Source organism: Nannobrachium achirus (genome assembly GCF_963921795.1).
Source record: "Nannobrachium achirus genome assembly, chromosome: 6".
In the NCBI taxonomy this organism is placed as follows: domain Eukaryota; kingdom Metazoa; phylum Chordata; class Actinopteri; order Myctophiformes; family Myctophidae; genus Nannobrachium; species Nannobrachium achirus.
The window spans coordinates 7001901-7029564 of record NC_137815.1 but is presented as its reverse complement, the minus strand read 5'-3'; positions in this window follow the sequence as shown (position 1 = coordinate 7029564).

Sequence of the window (27664 nt, the reverse complement as noted above, 5' to 3'; positions counted from 1 at the left end):
ATGTTCATGTAAAACTATTGGCCGTGTACACAAAGGCATGTAGAAACTATTGCCTGTGTACAGAGTGGATAATCCCATCAACGAGGACACACACAAACTCATGTGGTAACTCAATATTATTGTTATTGTGAGGCTGAAGATGCTTTCCATCATAGTGACATGCAGAAAAAACTGTCCATATAGTATGGTTTACATAGAAGTCAGGCAGTTGTCCTTCACGTATTCATATATATTTAATGTATTTATTATTTGGGTGAGGGGGGGCTCAACCCAATACAGCAGATCTACAAGCACCTCGCAGATCTACAAGCACCTGCCAGGGACACAGTTTGGTTGGCCTGCATAAGCCTTGCTGTCAACACACTACTACACCAACCATCACCTGCCTACCAATCAGGTCACCAAGCCAGGAGTGGTCAATTAGTGCCTGTCTTTTGATCAGTGCCTCCTGCCAAGTGGGCTGGCCTCAGTCTTTCTTTGGAGTTCACTAGGAGAGAAGCATGTTTGAGCTCAGTGCAAAGTGTGTTTGTTTTCCATTTGGACTTACTGTGTTTTGTTGGTGTGTTTGCAACCAAGACCAAAGGAATAGCATATGCACATCGCCTAACTTGTGAGAAAGTCCTGCTGGGCGAAACCTTCTCACTTAATATTTGACAGTTTGTCCTGTTTGGTAGCACAAAAAGAGTTGAGGCGTTTGTAAAACACGGTCTTGTGAAAATAGCAGATATACATGCTCATAATGCCTCACAACGCAAGGTGGCGTGAGCTTGTAGATCTGCTATTTTCAACATTTTAATATTTAATTTGTCATTTTAAAGGCATTAAAAAGGTCCTTAAATTGTATCTTAAAAAATGTGCAGATAGCCTCTGTACACTGTTGAGTGGAAAAAAAAACAATGTTCACATTAAGCTAATCATTTGGATCCACCCAAGATCATTTGGAGACCCCTCTGGGGCTACTGACCCACAGTTTAACCAATGACTTATAAGGTATACAAGGCTGGATCTGGCTGGAACACTGTGCCAGGATCTCACCAGCACTGTAGCTCCCCACACTTGAGATTAACAACTCTGTACACGGGGAATAGATATACATGAGTTTGTGTACACGGCCAATAGTTTATTTACATGAACATGTCTAAGCTTTAGTACAGTATTGCCTCGTGTAGCCCAACAGAGTTCAGCTCAGCACCGCACAGCCCACCAGAGCCCAATACAGCCCACCAGAGCCCAATAGAGTCCAGCACACCTAAGTCTAGGCCAGTCCTGCCCAGTGGTAGTGTAGACCAGGGAAGGGGGTATTCTTATGGCTGCACCAGGCCATTACAGGCCGGATCCAGCTTGAATAGGCCAGACCAGGGTAGACAGGACTGCACCAGACTCCACCAGGCTGCTCCATACTCCAGCCAGCTCTGTAGATCCTGTGTACACGGCACTCCTAACTCGAACGGTCAAGGGAAAGGGTCGTTTTAGGCGTCAAAACGGGCCCTTTGTCCTTAAAATGAATAAAAAAATCAAAAAAATATGTTTTGTTTTAGGCCGGACACACTTTTCATATTTGAAGCATGCCCGATCCGATGGAATGGGCTTCGTGTCTCTCCGACACTTTGAACCCTTTACGATTGCGAAAAAGACACGAAATTTGCACGCCACCAACACGATTACACATTCTTTCGGATAAAAGACACTTATTCTGACTTACTTTTTGACGCTGAATCCAACAAACCCGGTCTCGTGTCTCTACGACACTCCTAACTCAAAAGGTCAAGGAAAAAGCCACTGTGTACACGGGCCATAGTTTTACATGACTTTGTGTACACGGCCAATAGTTTTACATGAACATATCTGGGCTTTAGTACTGTTCTGCCTTGTATAGCCCAACAGAGCCCAGCAGAGCACAGCACAGCCCACCAGAGCCCAATACAGCCCACCAGAGCCTGATAGAGTCCAGCACAGCCCAGCACATCCAAGTCCAGCACAGTGGGAGAATAGATTAGGGAAGTGGAGAGGTTAGATGGCTTCACTAGCCTACAGTAGGCTGGATCCGGCTGTTATAGGCCAGACCAGGGTGCACAGGACTGCACCAGACTCCAGCAGTGTCCACCGGGCTGCTCAAGGCTCCCGCCAGTCCTGTAGCTCCTCGTTGATGGAATTATCCACTGTGTACACGGGCCATAGTTTCTACATGCCTTAGTGTACACGGCCAATAGTTTTACATGAACATGCCTAGGCTATACTACAGTACTGCCCTGTATAGCCTACCAGAGCCCAGCCCAGCCCACCAGAGCCCAAAACAGCCCACCAGAGCCCAAAACAGCCCACCAGAGCCTGATAGAGTCCAGTCCAGCACAGCCCAGCACATCCAAGTCCAGCACAGTGGGAGAATAGATTAGGGAAGTGGAGAGGTTGGATGGCTTCACTAGCCTACAGTAGGCTGGATCCGGCTTGAATAGGCCAGACCAGGGTGCACAGGACTGCACCAGACTCCACCAGGCTGCTCCATACTCCAGCCAGCTCTGTAGATCCTGTGTACATGGCACTCCTAACTCGAACGGTCAAGGGAAAGGGTCGTTTTAGGCGTCAAAACGGGCCCTTTGTCCTTAAAATGAATAAAAAAATCAAAAAAATATGTTTTGTTTTAGGCCGGACACACTTTTCATATTTGAAGCATGCCCGATCCGATGGAATGGGCTTCGTGTCTCTCCGACACTTTGAACCCTTTACGATTGCGAAAAAGACACCGAAACCCGGATTTTTGTCCTTAAAATGAATAAAAAAATCAAAAAAATATGTTTTGTTTTAGGCCGGACACACTTTTCATATTTGAAGCATGCCCGATCCGATGGAATGGGCTTCGTGTCTCTCCGACACTTTGAACCCTTTACGATTGCGAAAAAGACACGAAATTTGCACGCCACCAACACGATTACACATTCTTTCGGATAAAAGACACTTATTCTGACTTACTTTTTGACGCTGAATCCAACAAACCCGGTCTCGTGTCTCTACGACACTCCTAACTCAAAAGGTCAAGGAAAAAGCCACTGTGTACACGGGCCATAGTTTTACATGACTTTGTGTACACGGCCAATAGTTTTACATGAACATATCTGGGCTTTAGTACTGTTCTGCCTCGTATAGCCCAACAGAGCCCAGCAGAGCACAGCACAGCCCAATACAGCCCACCAGAGCCCAATAGAGTCCAGCAAACCTAAGTCAAGCCCAGTCCTGCCCAGTAGGAGTATAGGCGAGGGAAGGGGGGTAGTTAGATGGCTACACCGACCAGGCCATTACAGGCCAGATCTGGCTTGAATAGGCCAGACCAGGGTGCACAGGACTGCACCAGACTCCACCAGGCTGCTCCATACTCCAGCCAGCTCTGTAGATCCTGTGTACACGGCACTCCTAACTCGAACGGTCAAGGAAAAAGCCACTGTGTACACGGGCCATAGTTTCTACATGCCTTTGTGTACACGGCCAATAGTTTCACATGAACATGTCTGGGCTTTAGTACTGTTCTGCCTCGTATAGCCCAACAGAGCCCAGCACAGCCCACCAGAGCCCAATACAGCCCAATAGAGTCCAGCACACCTAAGTCCAGTCCAGTCCTGCCCAGTGGGAGTATAGAGCCAGAGCCCAATACAGCCCACTAGAGCCCAATAGAGTCCAGCACACCTAAGACCAGCCCAGTCCTGCCCAGTGGGAGTATAGACCAGGGAAGGGGGGTAGTTAGATGGCTGCACCAGGCCATTACAGGCCATATCCGGCTGGTTAGATGGCTGCACCAGGCCATTACAGGCCATATCCGGCTGGAATAGGCCAGACTAGGGTGCACCAGTCTCCACCAGACTCCACCAGGCTGTTCCAGGCTCCAGCCAGCCTTTAGCTCCTTGCACATGTGATTAACCCCTGTGTACACAGGCAATAGTTTTACATGAGTTTGTGTACACGGCCAATACATGAACATGACATTGTAATGGCCTGCACCAGGCCATTACATTGTATTGGGCTCTGGTGGGCTATGCTGTTCTGGGCTCTGTTGGGCTATACAAGACAGTACTCTACTAAAGCCTAGACATGTTCATGTAAAACTATTGGCCATGTACACAAACTCATGTACAACTATTGCCTGTGTTCACAGTGTTTAATCCCATGTGCAAGGAGCTACAGGGCGGGTGGGAGCCTGGAGCAGTGTGGTGGAGACTGTTGGAGTTTGGTACAATTATGTGCACCCTGGTCTGGCCTATTCCAGCCAGGTACGGCCTTTAATGGCCTGGTGCATCCATCTAACTATCCCCCTTCCCTGGTCTATACTCCCACTGGGCAGGACTGGCCTAGAATTAGGTGTGCTGAGTCCATTGGGCTCTGGTGGGCTGTATTGGGCTCTGGTGGGCTGTGTTGTGCTGGGCTGGGCTCTGTTGGGCTATACGAGGCAGTACTGTAATAAACCCTACACATGTTCACGTAAAACTATTGGTCGTGTATACAAAGTCATATAAAACTGTTGCCCGTGTACACAGCGGTTAATCACATGTGCCAGGAGCTAAAAGCCTGGCGGGAGCCTGGAGCAGCCTGGTGGAGACTGTTGGAGTCTGATGCAGTCATGTGCACCCTGGTCTGGCCTATTCCAGCTGGATCCGGCCTGTAATGGCCTGGTGCATACATAACTGCACCCCCTTCCCTTGTCTATACTCCCACTGTGCAGGACTGGGCTGGACTTAAGTGTGCTGGACTCTATTGGGCTGCATTGGGCTCTGGTGGCCTGTGCTGTTACACTATTAAACCTATTACACTATTACACTATTACATGTAATGCACTATTACACTATTAGACTTATTACACTATTACACTATTACACCTATTACACTATTACACTATTACACTTATAGTGTAATATATACGTTTTACCCCCGGGAGACCCTCCTGAGAAGCGGAGGTCCCCTCCCCGCCCGGGCCTCGGTCCTTGGAGTGGAGCAATAGCTTGTAGATCGGCTAATTGAGTATTTTCCATATTTCTTTTCCCGGTGGCGCTGGGGTCCCTGGGGGTCCCTAGAGCTCCAGGGGTCCCTCGGGGCCCAGGCGGTGGCCCTGCCGCCGGGGACCCCCTGGGTGCCGTCCCCGTCTCTCCCGGTCGCTCCGGGGCCGAGTTAAATCCTTTTTAGCTGACTGCAGTTGCAGGGGTCTGCCACTAGGTGGCGCTCTATGAACGGCCGTCTCCGGGCCGCCGAGGCGGACGCGTGGGTACCGGCCCCAGCTCTCCCGGTCGCTCCTAGATCGAGTTACAGCATTTTATTTGCGCTGCAGTGGCGGGGGGTCCTCCACCAGGGGCGCGACCTGGTGCGTCGTTCCGGAGCACCAGGAGTCGTGGTCCCCGGGAATTCCCTGTGAGCAGCCCCTTTGGGGGGGATCATTTGGTCATTTTTTAGCTTTTTGGCGGTGGTCCCCGGGGGTCCCCGGAGCTCCAGGGGGTCCCTGGCTACTCTGCAGTCCCAGGCCGAGGCCCCAAAGTCGGACAGGAGCGGAGCAGCGGCCCGTCTGGTTCTCCAAAGCCATATCCCAGGTCCACAGTCATATCGCCAGGGGTCCCTGGAGGTGGTCCCTGATCGGTTGTCCCCGGACTCTGCAGTCCGAGGCCAAGGCCCCAGAAACCCCTCAGGGACCCAGAGAGGTCCCCGAACCACACTTTGGGAACCCGCCAAGGACCCCTTTGAAACCCTGTAGGGCCCCCAAGAGGTCCCCGAACCACACTTTGGGAACCAGCCATGAATGTACTAGGCTGTTGTAAACCAGCCATGGAAACCCTGGGGGTCCCCAAACCACACTTTGGGAACCAGCCAGGGACCCCCTGGAAACCCGGGGTCCCCAAACCACACTTTGGGAACCAACCAGGCAGTAGTAGGCTAGACTATGGCTCTCTGTTGCCCCCCATTGATAAAACATAGTCGGCACAGAATTGTACACGAAAGGCAGCCAGCGAGTGATCACGCACCATGGTCACTATGGTTCGTGTACAATGACTGTACACCGGCTCCAAAGGGTACACGAGCCATGGTCATTAACATTGAAACTGCCTGCCGTAGACACCAAAAACAATTGTTTACCTTATTAACCCATAAATTCTGCTCAAAATGTTTAAAATGGACAATCACGAGGAGCTTGAACGGCACTTATAAAGCTATGTGACATTACAGCAGACCGCCCCCCTTGGAATTGATAGCATGTAAAACCATGTTTGTGGCTATCAAGTCAGTCAGACAAAATGTCTGATAAAATCGCAAAAACTGAGTCAATTATAATATAAATATATTTTTTTAATCTTCATGAAAAGCATTGAATTGAGCTCACACTAAATTCAACCTGAAGGCTTACCATTAGGACTATGCGTTGGGCATGGCCGAGATTCTTATGGACCATTTCCATGTGTCTGGAATCGGGCATGGGCATTCCCGGATCAGGGTTTTCCTATTGCAGAGGTTGAGCAAAATTTTTCGCTCAACCTCATTTTTTACCTGGTGCTGTACCTTCAGGTGGGTAGGCAGGTAGCCCACCTTGTACACAGTCCCACACAGGTAGCAGTGTGGCATGCTAAAAATTAAGAGGGGGGGGGGGGGGGGGGGGGGGAGAGAGAGGGAGGCATTGTCAAAGACTGCAACAGGAAAGAAATTATTGTCTCTCATATTTAGCCTGAATTGATTGTAAATATTGCTGATAAGATAGAGACATTGGGTGATGTCATAAGGCATGGCAAAGTAGTTTTATTTGCAAGTAAAGATTACAATATTGGCAAGAATGCTATTGTACAAAGAATGTCTATAAATCAGGGATTCAACTGATTGTGAGCCAGGGACCACCACCATTACTAACTCAACCACTGGGGCCCACCATTATTTTGGGATGGGTGATATAACCTAACGCTTATTATGCGTTCCATGTATATACACATATCGTGAGCAAATAGACCGCCATTTGATGATTTAGCATCTCAGAGACAAAACATAATTACGAATCACATAGCCTACCAAACCTTTTCATGTCAAGGGCCCCAAAATTGACACACGTTTGCAGATCCCCATTTGAAAAGATAAGGGAGGGAGCTCCATTAAGAGGATATTTTCACACCTCTATCACGTTGTGAGCTTGTAGATCTGCTATTTTTGGTGAAGAGAGTTGGTGTAGATAGAGAAATAACTCAATCGAGTACACACATCAGTTATTTTACTAAGTATAGATAGTAGTCCCCAGGAGGGGTCCACGCGCACCCCCTTATTCTTTTCTAATTTGGATTTTTGGCATCCTTATGACCTCTAATATAGATATTTTGATGATCCCAAGAATCTATAGACCTCTGTACTGAATCAATAACCCAAAATACAGTATACATAGACCCTTGTACTGCACCTATAGACCACATGCATTGACCACTGCACTGTATTTATAGACACTTATACTGCATCTCAAATCAACCAACTCTAAATGTATTTATAAAGCACATTTAACATGACCTGGCCACCCAAAGTGATGTACAGGTTAAATCAAAGCATAGTAATGCTATATAAGTAGAAGAGAGTTGGTGTAGATAGAAAAATAACTCAAACGAGTACAGAACAGGGGAAAAAACACCACCACCATTTTCCAAATGGTCTCATGGGCAGTCACATCATTATTTGTGAATGGAAATGGGTTCGTTGGATACCTACAAGCCTCCCCTGTACAGACATACCACATTTATGTCAATTTCATGCAGTTACGGGCAAGAATCATGCCGTTTTGTGCATGCAGTACAAATGCGCAATGTCTGGCTATTGTACAAAAGAGACCATTTTACTGTATCTAGAGCTTTATGAGACCATTGAACTGCATCCATAGCCTCATTAGACCACTGTACGGCTTCCATAGCTGCATTAGACCACTGCAGTGTATAGACCACAGTACTGTATCTAGACTACTGTATCTATAGCTGTATGAGACCACTGTACTGTAGACCTCTGTACTGAATCAATAAACCAAAATACAGTATATAGAACCTTGTACTGCACCTATAGACCACATGCATTGACCACTGCACTGTATTTATAGACACTTATACTGCATATCAACTCAACCAACTCTAAATGTATTCATAAAGCACATTAAACATGACCAGGCCACCCAACGTGATGTACAGGTTAAAACAAATCATAGTAATGCTATATAAGTAGGCATTAGCATACAAATACCAATAAATACAAAGAAAAACAAAGATATTTGCACCAGTTAAGGAAACTTAGCACATCTTTAGATCACTGCAGTGAGCTGTAGACCAATGTAGTGCATATATGGACCAATTTTGTGCATCTGGATACCACTGCAGTGCATCTGTAGATAACTACAGTGATATGTAGACCAATGTAGTGCATATATCAACCAATCTAGTGGATCTGTATTCCACTGTAGTGCATCTGTAGATCACTGCAGTGATCTGTAGACCAATATAGCACATCTGTGGACCAATCTAGTGCATCTGTATACCACTGCAGTGCATCTGTAGATCACTACAGTGATCTGTAGACCAATACAGTGCATCCGTGTGCCACTCAAGTGCATCTCCAGACCACTGTAGTGGATCTGTGGACAACTGTACTGTACGGAAGTGTTATAGGGGTTATAAAACATTGAAAAAAAAACACACTAGGGACACTTTTTCTTCTTGGGATCATCAGAATATCTATATTAGAGGTCCTAAGGATGCCAGAAATCCAAACTAGAAAAAATAAAAATAAAAATAAAATAAAAAACAAGGGGGGGACCCCTCCTGGGGACTCTACTAAGAGGATCTAATTGGTTAAACTTAATGAAGTGATGTTGGTGAATTCCAAATATTATCAAATTATTCTGAGGCACTGTCCTAGAGAGAGGCTCTAGGCTAGAGAGCTCACACACCTGTGATTTATCATTGACCAAGCCACTCAGAGAGCAGACAGCAGAGTTTGTTTGTTGAGCAAAGGACTTATTTCATGTGCGCATCCCCCCTTCAGTGTATAAACATAAGAAGACCTTTACATTTACATTTAGAGAACCAGTGGCTTAAACACAGTTGAGTGTTGGTTACCTGATTCCTGTATATTCCTGTCTTCTCTGTGTAGCACTGCAGCCTGTGTTCACTGTGCACACCCAACTGGTCTGGAAGGATCCATTTGATGAGGGGTGTTCCACCGGGAAAGACCAAACCTTTTGGAGGGGTGTTTGCTTGACACTGATAATATCCTAATCCTTATGTTGAATATTCCACTGTAAAGTGAATCAAAAACCGAAAACTGTGCCTAGTTTGACATCCATTTAAGCAGTTGTTGTTCATGCTTAGTGGAAGTTTATCTTGTAGATCTGCAGATTTCAGGTTATTTGTATATTGCTATGCTCCTCTCCCAGTGTCTCTAGTTTAGTTCATTGATAAAAATTGTGAAAACACACCCAAATATGGAGACACACGTCATGTCATTTGTTGATACAACACGCCTATGTAAGTGGTATGTCCAAATAAGGAATGCCCAAATATGGGCATGCCAGTGTGATGTCCGACCTATGATGTCAGAGTGATGTCATAGTGGCAAGTGGCATGTCCAAGTATGGAGCAAGTGTGACAGACAGACACACTCACTGCGTTCTCAATAATCTTTATTGTCGTGGCGTAGCTTTTCATGTTTACCTGATTGCTGCTACCCCCCTCTCCTTCTAAACCCAGAGGCCAAATCTAGCTCAGGCTTAGAATGCGGCCTCCGCACCTTAAATTAATTAAATATTTCAAAGAAACAATCCTTTTGTTCCAAGCAAGACTCATTATGAATATTTGAGGCGGGCTGAATCCAATAAAATTGGTTATTGTGGGAAAAGCTTTTTGCAGAAAATAACTGCTCGACAAGCTTACAACTGCGACGCATTGTAAGCTTGTCGAGCTGCTATTTTCTGCAAAAGCCTTCCCCACAAAAAGGATGGGGTTCAAGTTATTAAAGTATATTACATTGGGTGAGGGTCTATTACATTTGTTCAAATGTCCAACCTGGGATTTCCACACAACACCTGCATGTGGATTAAGAGCTTTTTGTCCGACCGCAGTCAGAGGGTGAGATTGGGCCGTCACACATCCACCTCCCTCAGCCTCAGTACCGGCTCCCCACAGGGCTGTGTACTGAGCCCGCTGCTTTACACCCTCTACACATACAACTGCACCCCGCCCCCCGCAGCAACACCATGGTGAAGTTTGCGGATGACACCACAGTAGTAGGGCTCATCTCCAATGGGAATGAGTCTGCCTACAGGGATGAGGTGGGGCAGCTGACTGAGTGGTGCAGAGAAAACAACCAGCTCCTAAACACAGCTAAGACCCAGGAAATGATCATCGACTACAGGATAAATAAAAACATTCTACCACTGATCATCAATGGGGACTGTGTGGAGAGGGTGGCCTCCTTTCGCTTCCTGGGAGTCCACATGGAGGAGGGCTTGACCTGGACTGTGAACACCTCTGAGCTGCTGAAAAAGGCAGAGGGTACTCAGGGGGTAACAACATCACACAGAGACTGCTGGTGTCCTTCTATCATTGCTCCGTGGAGAGCATTTTAATGTACTGCATATGTGTGTGGTACAACAGCTGCACAGCAGATCAGAGGAAAAAGCTCCAGAGGGTCATTAACACAGCACAGAAGATCATTGGCTGCCCTCTGCCCTCACTCGAACACATACACAGATACCGCTCTTCCAAAAAAACACAGAACATTCTAAAGGACACTTCCCACCCCGGACAGTCCTGTTCCATATGATGCCGTCAGTCAGACGGTACAGATCAATTTTGTCAGGGACCAGTAGATTCTGCAATAGCTTCTATCCCACAGCAGTAGTCACATTCAATGCTGCTATAAAATGATGATATGTTGCTGCTATTCATGTTTTCTTATGCTGTTTTGGTTTTAAGATACATATTAAGTGCAATAGGGGTCTGTGCAATACAAGAAGTACTGTATGTCGATGCGTGTTTTATAGATTGATGTTTTATATTGAGTGATTGATGCACTAATTGGTTGGCACTTTTAATTTCGTTGTACATGTTACAATGACAATAAAGATCTATCTATGTAGTGGAGTAAAACAATAGTTTCCCTGTGACTAACTCCCTAAATGTGTACAGGAGCCTTAGTTTGGCTGTACATGACACACTAAAGGCCAAGTGAGAGGATAAAATTCCAGGCCTGTATATTGGTATCAGAATGGTTTTCACCAGGCAAAAGTAGAAAATAAACAAAAAAGGAATTCAACGTTTAATTTGGGTACACATCTCATTGAGTTGTGACCAGTAAGACGCTGCACGTCTCACTGGTGCATATAGACTCCTGGAGAAGCGTGCACAAGGACAGGGATTTCGGGCTCTGTTTCATTGCGACCGTCAGGTCGCAAGTAACTATGATTTGCTCCACCGGCTGTCTGTCCCTCCGTCAGTCAGTCAGTCAGTCAGTCAGTCAGTCTCTCTGTCTGTACATCCCGTCACACTTTTTGCCCCGTTATATCTCCGCGACCGTTGACCCTATCTATGGCAAATTTTGCACACACACTCCTTCGGAGCTACATTTCAACCTCCGGCCCTGATGTCTCACATGGACCCCTCTAGCGCCACCACCAGGCCGACCTTTGTCAAACACATTTTTGGACACTTCTCGCCCTGCTATATCTCCGCGACCGTTGACCCTATTTACGCCAAACTTTGCACACACACTCCTTGGGGGATAAATCTCAACCTCCGGCCCTGATTTCTCACATGGACCCCTCTAGCGCCACCACCAGGCCACCCAGTGATGCCACTTTCTCTATAATTGCGACCTGACGGTCGCTTATCTCCTGCTTAGGGAGTCTTACTGGTAGTAAGTGGCTCACTGCGTTTGCAACTATGGGCGGTGTACAGTGTACACAGTGCATAGTTAGAATAGTTTCCCTTAGCTTACTTACTATGAGCGGTGTACAGTGTACACAGAGGCCAGTTATAATAGTTTCCCATAGCTTACTATGGGATGTGTACAGTGTACAGAGAGCACAGTTATAATAGTTTTTATAACTTATTCTATGGGCGGTGTACAGTGTACACAGAGGCCAGTTATAATAGTTTTTATAACTTATTCTATGGCCGGTGTACAGTGTACAGAGAGCACAGTTCTAATAGTTTTTATCACTTATTCTATGGGCGGTGTACAGTGTACACAGAGGCCAGTTATAATAGTTTTTATAACTTATTCTATGGGCGGTGTACAGTGTACAGAGAGCACAGTTCTAATAGTTTTTATAACTTATTCTATGGGCGGTGTACAGTGTACACAGAGGCCAGTTATGATAGTTTTTATAACTTATTCTATGGCCGGTGTACAGTGTACAGAGAGCACAGTTCTAATAGTTTTTATAACTTATTCTATGGGCGGTGTACAGTGTACACAGAGGCCAGTTATAATAGTTTTTATAACTTATTCTATGGCCGGTGTACAGTGTACAGAGAGCACAGTTCTAATAGTTTTTATAACTTATTCTATGGGCGGTGTACAGTGTACACAGAGGCCAGTTATAATAGTTTTTATAACTTATTCTATGGGCGGTGTACAGTGTACAGAGAGCACAGTTCTAATAGTTTTTATAAATTATTCTATGGGCGGTGTACAGTGTACTCAGAGGCCAGTTATAATAGTTTCCCATAGCTTACTATGGGATGTGTACAGTGTACAGAGAGCACAGTTCTAATAGTTTTTATAACTTATTCTATGGGCGGTGTACAGTGTACACAGAGGCCAGTTATAATAGTTTTTATAACTTATTCTATGGCCGGTGTACAGTGTACAGAGAGCACAGTTCTAATAGTTTCCTATAGCTTATTCTATGGGCAGTGTACAGTGTACACAGAGGCCAGTTATAATAGTTTCCCATAGCTTACTATGGGGATGTGTACAGTGTACAGCGAGCACAGTTCTAATAGTTTCCTATAGCTTATTCTATGGGCGGTGTACAGTGTACGCAGAGGCCAGTTATAATAGTTTCCCATAGCTTACTATGGGATTTGTACAGTGTACTGATAGCACAGTTTTAATAGTTTCCTATAGCTTATTCTATGGGCGGTGTACATTGTACACAGAGGCCAGTTATAATAGTTTCCCATAGCTTACTATGGGATGTGTACAGTGTACAGAGAGCACAGTTATAATAGTTTTTATAACTTATTATATGGGCGGTGTACAGTGTACACAGAGGCCAGTTATGATAGTTTTTATAACTTATTCTATGGCCGGTGTACAGTGTACAGAGAGCACAGTTCTAATAGTTTTTATAACTTATTCTATGGGCGGTGTACAGTGTACACAGAGGCCAGTTATAATAGTTTTTATAACTTATTCTATGGCCGGTGTACAGTGTACAGAGAGCACAGTTCTAATAGTTTGTATAACTTATTCTATGGGCGGTGTACAGTGTACACAGAGGCCAGTTATAATAGTTTTTATAACTTATTCTATGGGTGGTGTACAGTGTACAGAGAGCACAGTTCTAATAGTTTTTATAAATTATTCTATGGGCGGTGTACAGTGTACTCAGAGGCCAGTTATAATAGTTTCCCATAGCTTACTATGGGATGTGTACAGTGTACAGAGAGCACAGTTCTAATAGTTTTTATAACTTATTCTATGGGCGGTGTACAGTGTACACAGAGGCCAGTTATAATAGTTTTTATAACTTATTCTATGGCCAGTGTACAGTGTACAGAGAGCACAGTTCTAATAGTTTCCTATAGCTTATTCTATGGGCAGTGTACAGTGTACACAGAGGCCAGTTATAATAGTTTCCCATAGCTTACTATGGGGATGTGTACAGTGTACAGAGAGCACAGTTCTAATAGTTTCCTATAGCTTATTCTATGGGCGGTGTACAGTGTACGCAGAGGCCAGTTATAATAGTTTCCCATAGCTTACTATGGGATTTGTACAGTGTACTGAGAGCACAGTTTTAATAGTTTCCTATAGCTTATTCTATGGGCGGTGTACATTGTACACAGAGGCCAATTATAATAGTTTCCCATAGCTTACTATGGGATGTGTACAGTGTACAGAGAACACAGTTCTAATAGTTTCCTATAGCTTATTCTATGGGCGGTGTACAGTGTACCACAGTGTAAACAGTAAACTAAACACAGTGTACACTGTAAACTAACCACAGTGTACACGGTAAACTAAACACAGTGTACACGGTAAACTAACCACAGTGTACACATGAACTAACCACAGTGTACATGGTAAACTAAACACAGTGTACACATGAACTAACCACAGTGTACACATGAACTAACCACAGTGTACATGGTAAACTAACCACAGTGTACACATGAACTAACTACAGTAAGTGGCTTACTGCAGTCGCACCTATAGATGTCTGTGTACACATGAACTAATCACAGTAGATCTGTAAAACACGTGGATGGGCTAATTAGATCTGTAAAACATGTGGATGGGCCTATTAGATCTGTAAAACATGTGGATGGAGCAATTAGATCTGTAAAACATGCGGATGGGCCTATTAGATCTGTAGAACATGTGGATGGAGCAATTAGATCTGTAAAACATGTGGATGGGCCTATTAGATCTGTAGAACATGTGGATGGGCTAATTAGATATGTAAAACATGTGGATGGGCTAATTAGATATGTACAACATGTGGATGGGCCAATTGAATCTGTAAAACATGTGTATGGAGCAATTAGATCTTTAAAACATGTGGATGGGCCTATTAGATCTGTAGAACATGTGGATGGGCTAATTAGATATGTAAAACATGTGGATGGGCTAATTAGATATGTACAACATGTGGATGGGCCAATTAAATCTGTAAAACATGTGGATGGAGCAATTAGATCTGTAAAACATGTGGATAGGCCTATTAGATCTGTTAAACATGTGGATGGACTAGTTAGATATGTAAAACATGTGGATGGGCTAATTAGTTATGTACAACATGTGGATGGGCCAATTAAATCTGTAAAACATGTGGATGGAGCAATTAGATCTGTAAAACATGTGGATGGGCCTATTAGATCTGTAGAACATGTGGATGGGCTAATTAGATATGTAAAACATGTGGATGGGCTAATTAGATATGTACAACATGTGGATGGGCCAATTAAATCTGTAAAACATGTGGATGGAGCAATTAGATCTGTAAAACATGTGGATAGGCCTATTAGATCTGTAAAACATGTGGATGGACTAGTTAGATATGTAAAACATGTGGATGGGCTAATTAGATATGTAAAACATGTGGATGGGCCAATTAAAACTGTAAAACATGTGGATGGAGCAATTAGATCTGTAAAGCATGAGGATGGGCCTATTAGATCTGTAAAACATGTGGATGGAGCAATTAGATCTGTAAAACATGTGGATGGGCCTATTAGATATGTAAAACATGTGGATGGGCCAATTAAATCTGTAAAACATGTGGATGGAGCAATTAGATCTGTAAAACCTGTGGATGGGCCTATTAGATCTGTAAACATTTGGATGGAGCAATTAGAACTGTAAAACATGTGGATGGGCTTATTAGATCTGTAAAACATGTGGATGGGCCAATTAGATCTGTAAAACATGTGGATGGGCCTATTAGATCTCAACAAATGGCTCTCTGCTGCCCTCCATTGGGAAATAAACCGTTTGTCAGCCTTCTGATTGGTCCCTGAGACTCCCTGACTGGCCAACCAGAAAAAAACATTCACTTTTTGCTATCGGGGGTGGAGTTTGTGCAGTGGAGAATGTTAAATGTGGCTTTCAAAACTGTCCGCAGTGCGCGACACGGCGATCGCCCGGTACGGCCACGATCTCGGCCGTGATCTCGCTCATCATAATGAATAAGCTTCAACAAACTAGTTCACATGGACCATATCAATGGTCTAAGAGTCACGATTGGGTACATATATTTTAAATGGGCAGAATTACGAAAAGCCAGCCTATTATGTGAGGTTAGGATTATAGTTCTGTCCTCTTCCTACCCAGGATGCAATGCGCGGTCTATTCTCTTTCTGATCCAGAGGATTAAACTAATTAAAACATTTATTTTCGGGGGGAAAACTACTGTTTTGCTATGTAATTACTGTACCTTTTTCTTCCCTTTTTATTAATATCACGTAGATGTGTTTTTTGTGGTACTTTATATAGCTGTAATGAGGCTATGAAGGGAAAAAAAATCACATCCACTACCACTATAAAAGAATCTGCAAAGAGGATTCTGTCCCACTGGGATTAAACAAATTAAAACATATATTTTCGGGTAAACCCCCTGTTTTGCAATGTAACTACTGTACCTTTGTCTTCCCTTTTTATTAATATCACCTAGATGTTTTTCCTTTGGTACTTTATATAGCTGTAATGAGGCTATGAAGGGAAAAAAAATCCCATTCACTGCCACTATAAAAACAATCTGCCCAGGGTCAAATGTCCTATCATAGTAACAGGGCAGAATGGGGCGGGATTTGCAAAAGGGCTTATTGTAGTCGGCACAGGTGCCGTACACGGCACCCAGTTGCAAGCGTACACGCCCCATTATAACTATAATGGGGGTGTGTACGCTCGCAAGTACTTCGAGCCTATATTGTACACAAGGCTTATATTTTTCTATTGGAACTCCCTATCGTGTACGGCTTAACTATTGTTAGCGTGTATTATAAAACCTTACCGCACCGTTGGGGGTGTCCGCTGGTGAAGTTAAGACTTGAAAATCCAGGGTTAGGGTTAGCAGTAGTCAAAGTAGTCCAAGTCTTTAGACTCACAGTATGCATTGTTGTGGTAGACAACATGCATCTCCCAGCACGTAGTACTATTCAGTTGACTGCACTTTCAAGTCATTTGTAAGCAAAGCAGGAATAATGATGGTAACCGCGGCCGGCGTGGGCGTCGGGAGAGGCGGGACTTCTCCCGCTGGCCTGGCCATCTGATTGGCCTGCGCTGGCCTGTCTATGCCAATACTAATATTCAACAAGAGTAAAATAACAGCTAGAATAGTAAATGTATGTCAAAAGCCACATTCAATTTGTGTTATTTCAGTAACATGAACACTCAACTATTACAGACAAGTGTAGTTTAGTTATTATAGATGTTATTATGTTATTATAATATAATAGATGTAATAGATATAATATAATAGATAATAGATATAATAGATATAATAGATAATATAATAGATGTTATTATATTATATAGTTATTATATTATAGATGGTATTATAGATATAATACCAAAACAAACCAAACATACAAGCACTAAGGGAAGCTTTGACAGGAACAAGTATGCCATTATTATTACAGCTAAACATTCAGCCATATAGAATAGCCTACCAACTTGTGTCATGTTATGAGCTTACAGGCTAGTGAGAATATAATGCTTAGTAACATAATCCCTAGGAACAAATAACTCAAATATATACCATGGTATATACATACTGTTTATTTGATGGCATGTTGTATGTAGGGAATAGAAAAGCACTGGATATAGAACGCTTTTGTGTGACTGTTGGTATATATGGAATAATGATTTTCGGTGATTACTTATCCCACGTGGAAAGGAATAATGCTGTAACTGTTGTCTTCATATGGATGGCTCCTGTGACATACTGTACAGTAGTGAGTGTTGTAGTGACTACTTCTGTAGGCCTACAGTGTGTGGTACATATTAGTATTTTTTTTAGTTTCTTTGACAAGAAACATCTCAGACAAAACTGAAGTGAAGCTCTGTAAGGCTCTCAAATGTGTGTGAGTGCGGGCGGCAGTCGCGTTCACGTGTGTTCATGTTGCCTAGTGTTTGGGTAGGGTGGCCTGGAAGGGTGTATGGGTCCCTATGGCCCAGACAGGCCCACTCCTGCCCTGATAGGGTTAGGTTACAAGAGTGAACTGTGCCTTCTTTAACCCGACCATTTCAAAAAAAGAAAAAAAAGTTTCTATTTATTTTTGTATTTTGTATTTTTATTTTTGTGTTTTGTTTTGTTCTCCATGGGCGGCAGAAAAACCGCCGTAGTCACTCTCGTAAATTTAAATTTTTGCCTTTTCTGTTGGGCCCGTCAACATCCGCGTAGCATATACCTTCAGTGTATCTACATGTGCCGGCATGTCCAACAAACAAATTACCAAGGCAATCGAGTAAATCGAGGCAAATCAAGGTCAGGATCACCTCAAAACAAAGGCACCTACAGTGTTAAAAGAATAGTAGGAGGTCAGAGTGCGTCGGTCATAGACATAGAAAGGTACACGCCTCCTTCGGCTAGGGGGCGTATGCATTTAGCAACCAAGGGAATCTTCATCACTTCCGTGTTCATTGCTTCCGCGTGCGTCACACATAGGGAAGTTGCCAGGCCAATCAGAGGCAGGTGGGGGCGGGTCTTTACATATGCAGCCTGTGAGAACAGCTGGCTCTTTATATATATCTGGCGTCGGTGCATGTCGGGGTCAGGGGTCATCACCATATCCCGGATCTCCTTCCTCTTCCTGCGAACCAGTTCCTGTGGAAACCAGTTCTCCAGGCACACCAGGAGGTCAACATTCCCCACAGGGTTTTGGGGAGCCAATCAGAAAGCAGGGTTTAACCCCATGTTATGGGAGCCAATCTGAAACTAGGTTTTAACCCATATGAGGAAGATTATTTATTTTTGACGCTAGATGGCGCCATTTTGTTTCCGGGGCTTATAAACAATCGGAGCAACAGTGTGCCAAAAAAAAGCAGATCTACAAGCTCACAACGCCTCACGCTGCAAGGCGTTGGGAGCTTGTAAATCGGCTATTTTCGGCAAAGAGCTTTTGGGGGAGAAAGAGCAGACTAAGTACTGAGTGAAAGTTCAAGTTTATTAAGTATTGACAGTTCAAATGGTTAAATATGAAAACGTTGAAGACCCCTGCTCTACACCTGTAGATAGAATAACTACACCAAAGCAACTCACAAACTGCTTCTTGAGAGTTCTGCGATAATTGGAAAGCTTATTTTTAATTCTCTTCACACACCCAGAACATCCAGTTGTTGAGGCACTCTCCGTTAGACAAGGATGTTTTTGGACGAGTGCATGTGCAACTTGCAGAGCATCCTTGCCTTGTTTATCTAAATATACTTTATATTTGAGTACCTCCTGGTTCACCCCCTCAAGTATGTCACTCAACAGCTTTACATCAGGAATTAGACGTTTCCCTTCTTGTCTGTAGACTTCGTTGGCCTTCTCAAGCTTTCGCTCTGCATCGTATTTAAACTGGGGAATTGGGAAGACCTCTGGCCAGGAAGATCTAGTGGGAGTGGAGTCATCTTGATTTGAGGGCATCGGAGCACTTTGTTGAGAGGAGGCCATCAACGTGCTGTCATCATCAGCGCGGTTTGGAATGTGTGCTGGAGGTAACGGGGCATTGTCACAGCTACCAGCAACAACGGGTCTGAGGAATATGACTTTGACTGTAGATCTGTCTTCTATTTCATCCATGGAAGACAAGTTCTGGAAGGTATTATCAAACATTTCATCCATGAACTGCAGTCGAAACAGGTCCTGGAGCGGACTCTGTCGCGTTATCTCCCTCTCAAGTTCAGACACGGTAACTGGCAGGCCCAAGGGAAGTACCAGTCTCTGGCTGCTGTTCTCTCCCAAGATGACTCTGAGAATTGCTGTTGTTGCCATGGTCCAACTTGTTTGTCTGAGGAGAGAGAGAGAGAAAAGCACACACGTTACTAGTTGTATGCAACCACTACTCCAATCCCGGCACCTCCTGTGCATCCATTCCTTCATGTGTTGCCAGGCTGCCAGCTCCTTTCCAGGTGCCCCTGGCCTGCGCCTCCACATCGGGTTTTCCTCCTTCTTTAAATGGGTTTTACAACATCACACGTCTGTCTGAGTTACAGTCTTAGGCGTGTCTTGCTTTGAGGAGAGCTTCTGCCGATGGTCTCACCGACATCAGACTCGCTCCCCGTTTCCCATCATAGAAGATCCATCGCTAAAGATGCAACGCCTCCGTACCTTATATCCAGGGAAGCTAAGGAACACCGACAGCAACATCTGTTCGTCTGTCCTGTAGAAAGTCACTCTTCACTGGCGATTGGAGTAGCTTCTCTCATGTCGTCTCCAGGGTGGTTGGCAATCTCGTCTAACTAGATCGGACGGCTGGGTGGACTCAACAGCTCCGCAGCTAAGGCTGCAACATGGTCTGCAACATGGTCCAGGGGACTTCTGGCGTAAAAAGCGGTGTCCTTGGTGCAAAGTAGCGTGGACCTCCCACCAAATCCATAGACACCAACTTTTGATTGATTGATTGACAAGTGAATGCACAATGTGTATGGCCTTGGATAAATGCTCTATATAAATGCACCTTTTACCATGTAGCCTACCATAGAATAAAGAAAATAAAAAAAATATGTAAAATAAAAACAAATAGAAGGTACAAGGGGAGGTAGCCCTACCTGGTAATTTCGGACCATGTATGTCATGCCCACTTTTATCCTTCCAGCCTGTTTCTCATAGACCACCATTTTCGTCACAGTCTCTCCGTCCGTGAAGGAGGCATTCAGGTTTTCAACCGATTTCGGGACCTTCGGTGCATTCCCAGAGAGGGAAAAAGCCTGGCTCAATAAGCAGGATTGATAAGGTGCTAGTTATCAATAAAATGTACGAGCTCCATCCCTAATCAGTAACACATCGCCTTCACCCCAAGCAACACTGCCCCAGAACAACGTTGCCCTGACCTATAGTGCAATGCAGGTTGCCAAATGTTTCTGGTTTGAAACCCAAAAGAGATTAGATGTTTGCAGGACCCAAGTGAAAACAGCAGATCTACTGGCTCACAACGACCCACTTTGCGCCACGTTAAGAGATTGTAGATCTGCCGTTTTGAGCTTGCAAACTCACTGACTTTTTGTATGCATGGGTGGCATCTCCCTCATGCACGGCACCATGGAGGACTTCAGTTTGCAGTACTGAGAGCACTGTAGACGCACACTTGGGGTATCCCAGAGGAAACATTTGCTGCTCATTTTTAGCTCATCTATTGCTCTTTGAGACAGAAAGGAGCTACTCATTTGTTTCTCCTTTGAGTTTAATTTGAAGATCATTTTAAGTCTCATTTATTGCTCCTAAGCTACTCATTTGTTCTTCCTTTGAGTTTTATTTGAAGATCATTTTAAGTCTCATTTATTGCTCCTAAAATTCCTTAGGATCAATAGGTGAGATCTGGTCTGTTCTTGTCCCAACTTGATTATGGGGATACCATTTACAGGTTTGCATGTACCACCACATTGGCCAAACTGGATCCCCTGTATCATGCAGCGGTGAGATTTATTACTAACTTGCCTTTTAGGACTCACCATTGCCTGTTGTATGCTGCAGTTGACTGGTCTTCTCTGTCATCTCGCAGGTTACAGCATTGGAATAATTTTGTCTATAAAGCGATACTTGGTGAGCTCCCCTCTTACATCTCCTCCAAATTGACATTGGTTAAAAATGGGTTAAACCTCAGATCAAATGCCTGGCTACGTTGTACAGTACCTGTACGCACATCTGAGGGAGGCAAAAAATGTCTTGCTTTCTTTGGTCCATGGTCGTGGAATGACCTTCAGACTAGCCTCAAATTGGCAGTGCTAATTCCGCTGAGAAGCTTTAAAAGAATCACCTTGGATAGATACATAAACACTTGCACATGCCCTGATGTTTATTAGATTCTCTCATTATGTGTTTTATTCTCCTTTTTTGTGATAGGTTGCATATTATTTGTTTGTGCATTATCACCCGATATGTTGTAAACTAGTTTTTATACTATTTATAGTATCACCTGAGAATAGGTATTTGTGATGTATCATGGATGTTTTATCTTTGCTGTTGCTTGTATGTGTAGCTAAGCTAGTGTAATTTTTATTTCTGCCTCTTGGCCAGTTCATTCTTGAAAAAGAGATCATGTCTCAATGTTTTTTACTGGTTAAATAAAGGTTAAATAAAAATAAAAAATAAAATCTCACTTGGATCCATTAATGAGCAATAATTGAGTAGCTTCATTTGAGATGATAGGAGCGATAAATGAGACCTAGGTGAGAGCTCTATAATGGCTATAAATGAGACCTAGGTGAGAGCTCTAATGGCTATAAATGAGACTTAGGTGAGGGCTCTCTAATGGCTAGTTCAAGTCTCTTAACTGTCTCCCAAGATTCTTACTTTGAGCCATTAATGAGCAATAATTGAGATTTAATTGTCCTTCTTCTCACTTGGAGCTGTAAATGAGATACAGTATACATGCATATATTGATATAAAAACAACAATAATTTCCTTCAATAAAACTTTATTTTCTGTAGGGTGGCTGAGGATGAAGTGCTTTTAACAGTACGATCAATTTTAGTTATACAACCCAAACTACGTCCAAAGTGGTCTTTATTCCAATTAAAATAAAAACAAACTTGAACATGAATGCAGTGCCAAACAAGAAAAAGTAACTCTAATCAAATGTGTCCAAAATAGTCACTGCTACATAAGTGTCTCACCGTTAAGTCAAACACATGCAATAAAACACATGCAATAATACTTCACTACTTACAAGCGCAGAGCTTAAAAGTTGACTTGAGAGTGCAGAGAGTGCAAAGTGTCCATTGGTCAGTGCAAAAAGCAGAAGTGACATGTGCTCCCAGCTAAACCGGACAGGAACAAACAGTAACAACTATTCCAGTTACAAGTTAAGTTGTCCTTACCAAACGACCGTTGTGTCTCATTGTATAACGTGAGAACAACATTCACAAAGGACTATCCCAGTCTCTCCCATGAATCTATCGGTTCCTCTGTCTCTTACTCCAGTATCCGAGTATCTCAAGGTGGAGGGGGTGGGAGGAGTTCAAGATTGTATCCAGTTTCCTGAACCCTGGCCAATTCCTCCACCCCTGCAAGGAGAACCCAAAAACAGAGTCCTTCCTCACCAGTCTGTTGAGGTTGAAGGTGTCACCCACTCTGTTGTTCCCGCAGCACGTTATTCCAGAAAAGAACACTTGCCATAAGAGATTGGTAGAACATCTGTAGCATCCTGTTGCACACGCCAAACAATCTCAGTCTTCTCAGGAAGAACAGCCCGCTCTTTCCCTCGCTGTGAATCACCTCGGCGTTGTCCAACCAGTCTTGATGCTTTCCACGGACACTGCCTTCCATCCAGCTTCGGTGCCATACCGTAAGACTGCAGACAGAGAAGATGTAATGAGCTAAGCACATTCAACATGTTTTCCCCACGTTCGATCCTTCACTCAGTCAGTAGGAGAAAAAATAAAAATAAAAAGTATTGGCTCTGCACAGACTCTGAGACACAGCATAGCCACATACATGGCCAATATGGATCAGAGAGACTGTCCCACCACTGCAACATCATGTTGTTGGCTGCATTTCTTTACCATCTACTGCACAATGTATCAGACACACATTTCCCATATATAACAAATCCATTGGTTACATCATATATCTGAATATACTTTACAAAACCCACAAGTGTGAGGTAAACTTACTTTGAATTGCTTCCACTTTGGTGGGGTACAGCATATGTTTGCACTCGAGCTCTATGCCTCCCTGTGACTACTGCACCCTTCCAGTTCTTCAGTCATGAAGAATTTGTCAAACAGCTGGTGGAACAGGTGACTGTAGTCCTCCTTAGCACTGTGCTGAATGGCTGCCAGTTCCGAGGACACAGAGTCCACAGCCTGTGAATAGAGATGCCATGATTAACACATTTCACAATGTTTCTGTTCTTCAAGTGGACCACGGAAACAGACCACTGTGAGACCTTCACTTCCTAGTCTCGCGTAGCCAGACAACTATTCCACAATCTCTGAATGCTATATAGAGTCTGGAACAGCAGCTCCCGAACGGCGAGTATCGGAAATGGGCATTACCGTTCAATAAAATACATTTTAAAATGTCATTTCTGCTAAGCAGCAAGCTAAACATGCTTATAAGATTTTTATTTATACAATGATAAATGTGTGTGATGTGAGACAGAAACAGAAGTGACGAGGGGGCTCCACTTCCGCTTCATCTCCGCACTCATCATTTCTTCCCCGGTCTGCCAGACTGTATGCTGGGAGCATTTGACCAAATCGCGGAGGCAACCGTCTGGCCACGCGAGACTATTCACTTCCTAACTCTAGCAGATCACAAAACGTAGTATGGGATATAGTTAAGATAGTTAATATTCTCACTGTAGTGTGAAATGCAGACCTGCCAACCCGTACGCATTTTGCGTACTAAGCACGCATTTTAAGGCTCTGTACGCAGGTACGCTATTTCCCCTCATTACTACGCAACTTCGGGGGATGGGCGCAGCAAACGAGGCGAAGATGTTTGCAACCTGCCGTGTAGTTCCTCCCAGGCACCACTGAATGGTGTGTGAATGGGGCGCATGGCGCTGGGGAGCACTAGAACAGAAGATGTGCTCGTTTTTTCCGGCAGAAGAAGAATTGAACCGGATGCATGAGTTTGTTTTGTTTTTTCAGCGCGGTGCAGCATGTACACTTACGCTACTAATCATAGAGTTAATAAGAAGCTACTCATTTCATAGCTATCGCCGCCCGGTTTGTACAACGGCGATATTAATCCGATTCATTTATAAAGAAGATAAACGGAGAATGGCCGTGTTGTGCGAGTCGTCGGAGTTGCCCCCACAATGCTGCCGACTAACAGGTAATATATTAAGATAACACTCAGCTAAGGTGAATTAACATGTCAGCAGCCACGATGGTGAGAATGAAATGGTTGTTATGTTGTTGTCGCTCCTCTCCGCGATGCGACCGCGGTTTTAATCAAGTGAATCAATAATATTATACTATTAAACTGCGGTCGCCTCCGCGACAGCTTGTTTATGAAGCCTGTGTTATACTTCGTCATACGACGGTGTTGCACGTGAGCGAAGTCGGGAAATGTCAAAACTTGTGACCAGGTACAATGAACTGTAGTAATAGATAATTGACCATGATCAGGCTTTAGAGTAAAGATCCAAAATAAAATACTGGGCTCCCTGTTCCACTATCTCTATTGTCAAAAACATTAAAGGTGAACAAGTTATTTATCACCTGTGAATATATGAAGACATTAATGGTTTGTTAACAATGAGTAGCCTGTATCCTCTATGAATGAATATACAGACTAGTCGGTATGTGATCTATACACAATGTAGGCATATATATCAATTAATGAATGCAATAGAAACCTACATGAGTTGAATACTTTCAACTTCATGCAAATCATGCACAGAAAGGTGGTTTTATTTAGGCTGCTCAATTAACAATGTTTAACAAAGACACAGGTAAATATTTAAAGGTAAATAGCCTACCTGAAAATGTAAAGCTATTTTGCTATTTGAATAACATGATTATGTTGATGTATGTTCATTCATTAAGTCACTGGTGAGACTGTTTTGCTAGTCTATTGTTAACTAACTCTGAGCAAGTGCAGTTAGTATATTTTATTAAAGATTTGTCAACAATATTGCCAAAGCAACATTACTGTATTGCCTGGTAATACTAGCCTACTTTTTCTCCAGACCAAATGGCATTTTTATTTAAAAGGTTGTTCTAACATCTTGCCTCCTCCTATTAGTGTAAGTCAAGACATGCAATGTGCTACATTTCTGGTGTGAAATTTTGTTAACATAACTGTAAAGGTCCCACCCAAAAAGGTGCATGGAACCCCCCAAAATATACGCTGTTTTGTGCGGGAAAACAAAAAAAATTGCACCGCGGGCGCTGCGCGGGCGCTGCGGGCGCTGCGCGGGCACTTCGTTCCCGCGCATGAGTACTCAAAAAAAATTGCCAGGGTTGGCAGGTCTGGATGAAATGAATGCATACCAAAACATTTGTGGAACCTAGATTTTTACTCAGAGACACTAATCGTACCATCAAAAATGTAAAATCCATAATTGATTTATACATACCTGGATAGCTCTTGCACCCCAACAGCCAACACCTTGGATCCGCTCGTCTCAATGTCCCCAACCATCTCAACACGCCCCTGTAGATCTGGCAGGTGCTCAATGCCTGGAATGAAGCGCAAAAACATGTTTCTAGTGCGTATTTGTAAAACCATGACTCCCTAATTGGGAGATAAGTGACCATCTGGCCACGCTGGTGAATGCTACTATGCCTAAACCTAACCCTAATCTTAACGTCAGTAAAACTATGCCTAAACCTAACCTTAAAGGAATAGTTCACCCCCAAAATGACTTTTTTTCTATTGATTACTCACGCTATGGAGACTTAACTTTAAGTTCAACAATTGTTTTTGTATTTGTCGCATTCCTAAGAAACACATTTTATTATAGTGAATTTACCTCCCATTGATTCTGGATGGGGACCCAAATGCATTCGGGTCCCCGAATCAATGGGGGGTAGATTTATTTTTATACATTTTTGTCTTAGCAATGCAACAAAAGCAAGGGATCCTAACCTCAGTAAAACTATGCCATTGATGCCATTAACGTTGTTTGCAAAAAGCAACCTCGTGGTGGCGCTAGAAGAGGGCATGTGAGAAATCAGGGGCGGAGGAGCTTTTCATAGTAACTTGCGAACTCTCCATCTCTCCAGTAAACAGAAAATGCTTTTTCAAGTTGGGATACCAGTAAGACTCCCTAGTCGAGAGATAAGTGACCGTAAGGTCAGCAGTGTCCAAAAATGTGTTTGAAAAAATTGGCCTGATAGTGGCGCTAAATGGGACAGATCCATGTTGATGACATGAGTCTAGATATACTGTGTACCGCTTTGCGTGATTTTAGGGCAGAATCTGTAGGAGCAGTGTCCAGAAATGTGTTTGAAAAAATCAGCCTGATTGTGGCGCTAGAGAGAAATGAGGGGTGAAGTTGTGGTATGACTGTACGGCTTTGCGTGATTTTAGGGCAAATTCTGTTAGGAGTAGTGTCCAAAAATGTGTTTTGCAAGAATGGGCCTCATGGTGGTGCTAGAAGAGTGAGAAATGGGTGGAGGTTGTGGTTTGGCAGCCAAGGGGTGTGTGTGCAAAGTTTGGCATGTATAGGGGCAACGGTGGCGGAGATATGAGTAGAGGAAAAGTGTTAAGTGATGTCACGTGACGTCTGTGACTGACTGACAGACAGACTGTGGAGGTAGTAACGGCGACTTGACGGTCGCAACCAATATTTGTCCAATCATCACAGAACTCACACAGGGCACGTGGATTAAGTAAAGTTTCAAGTGAGACAAAGAAAGTAGCTGACATAATTGACAACTGCAACACTATCAAATTGAAGTTACATTACAAAAAAAGAAAAAACATATGTGAATCAACTTACTGATACTGGAAATTACATTCTTCATCTTCTGGAGCTGAGGCTGTAACTTCAGGACCTCAGACGGGCAGGCTCCCCCATCCTTCACCACCACCAAAAAAAGAAAGAAAGAAAATAAAACTCATTAAGTATACCTGGTTGTCAGGTGGTTGGACACACCAAGCTGAAGTTAGCCACCCACAGTGTTGCTGTATGGTAAAACGTGTAGGGGATGATTTTATGTAATTAATGTGTGTATTTCAATTGGGCCTTTTTAACTCAGAGGCTTTCAGCTTTCAGGAAGAAACCAAAGATACACAGGGAGGGAAGACATGTGCATATTTTAACCTCACCTGAGGGTCTATTAGAGTAATGTTAA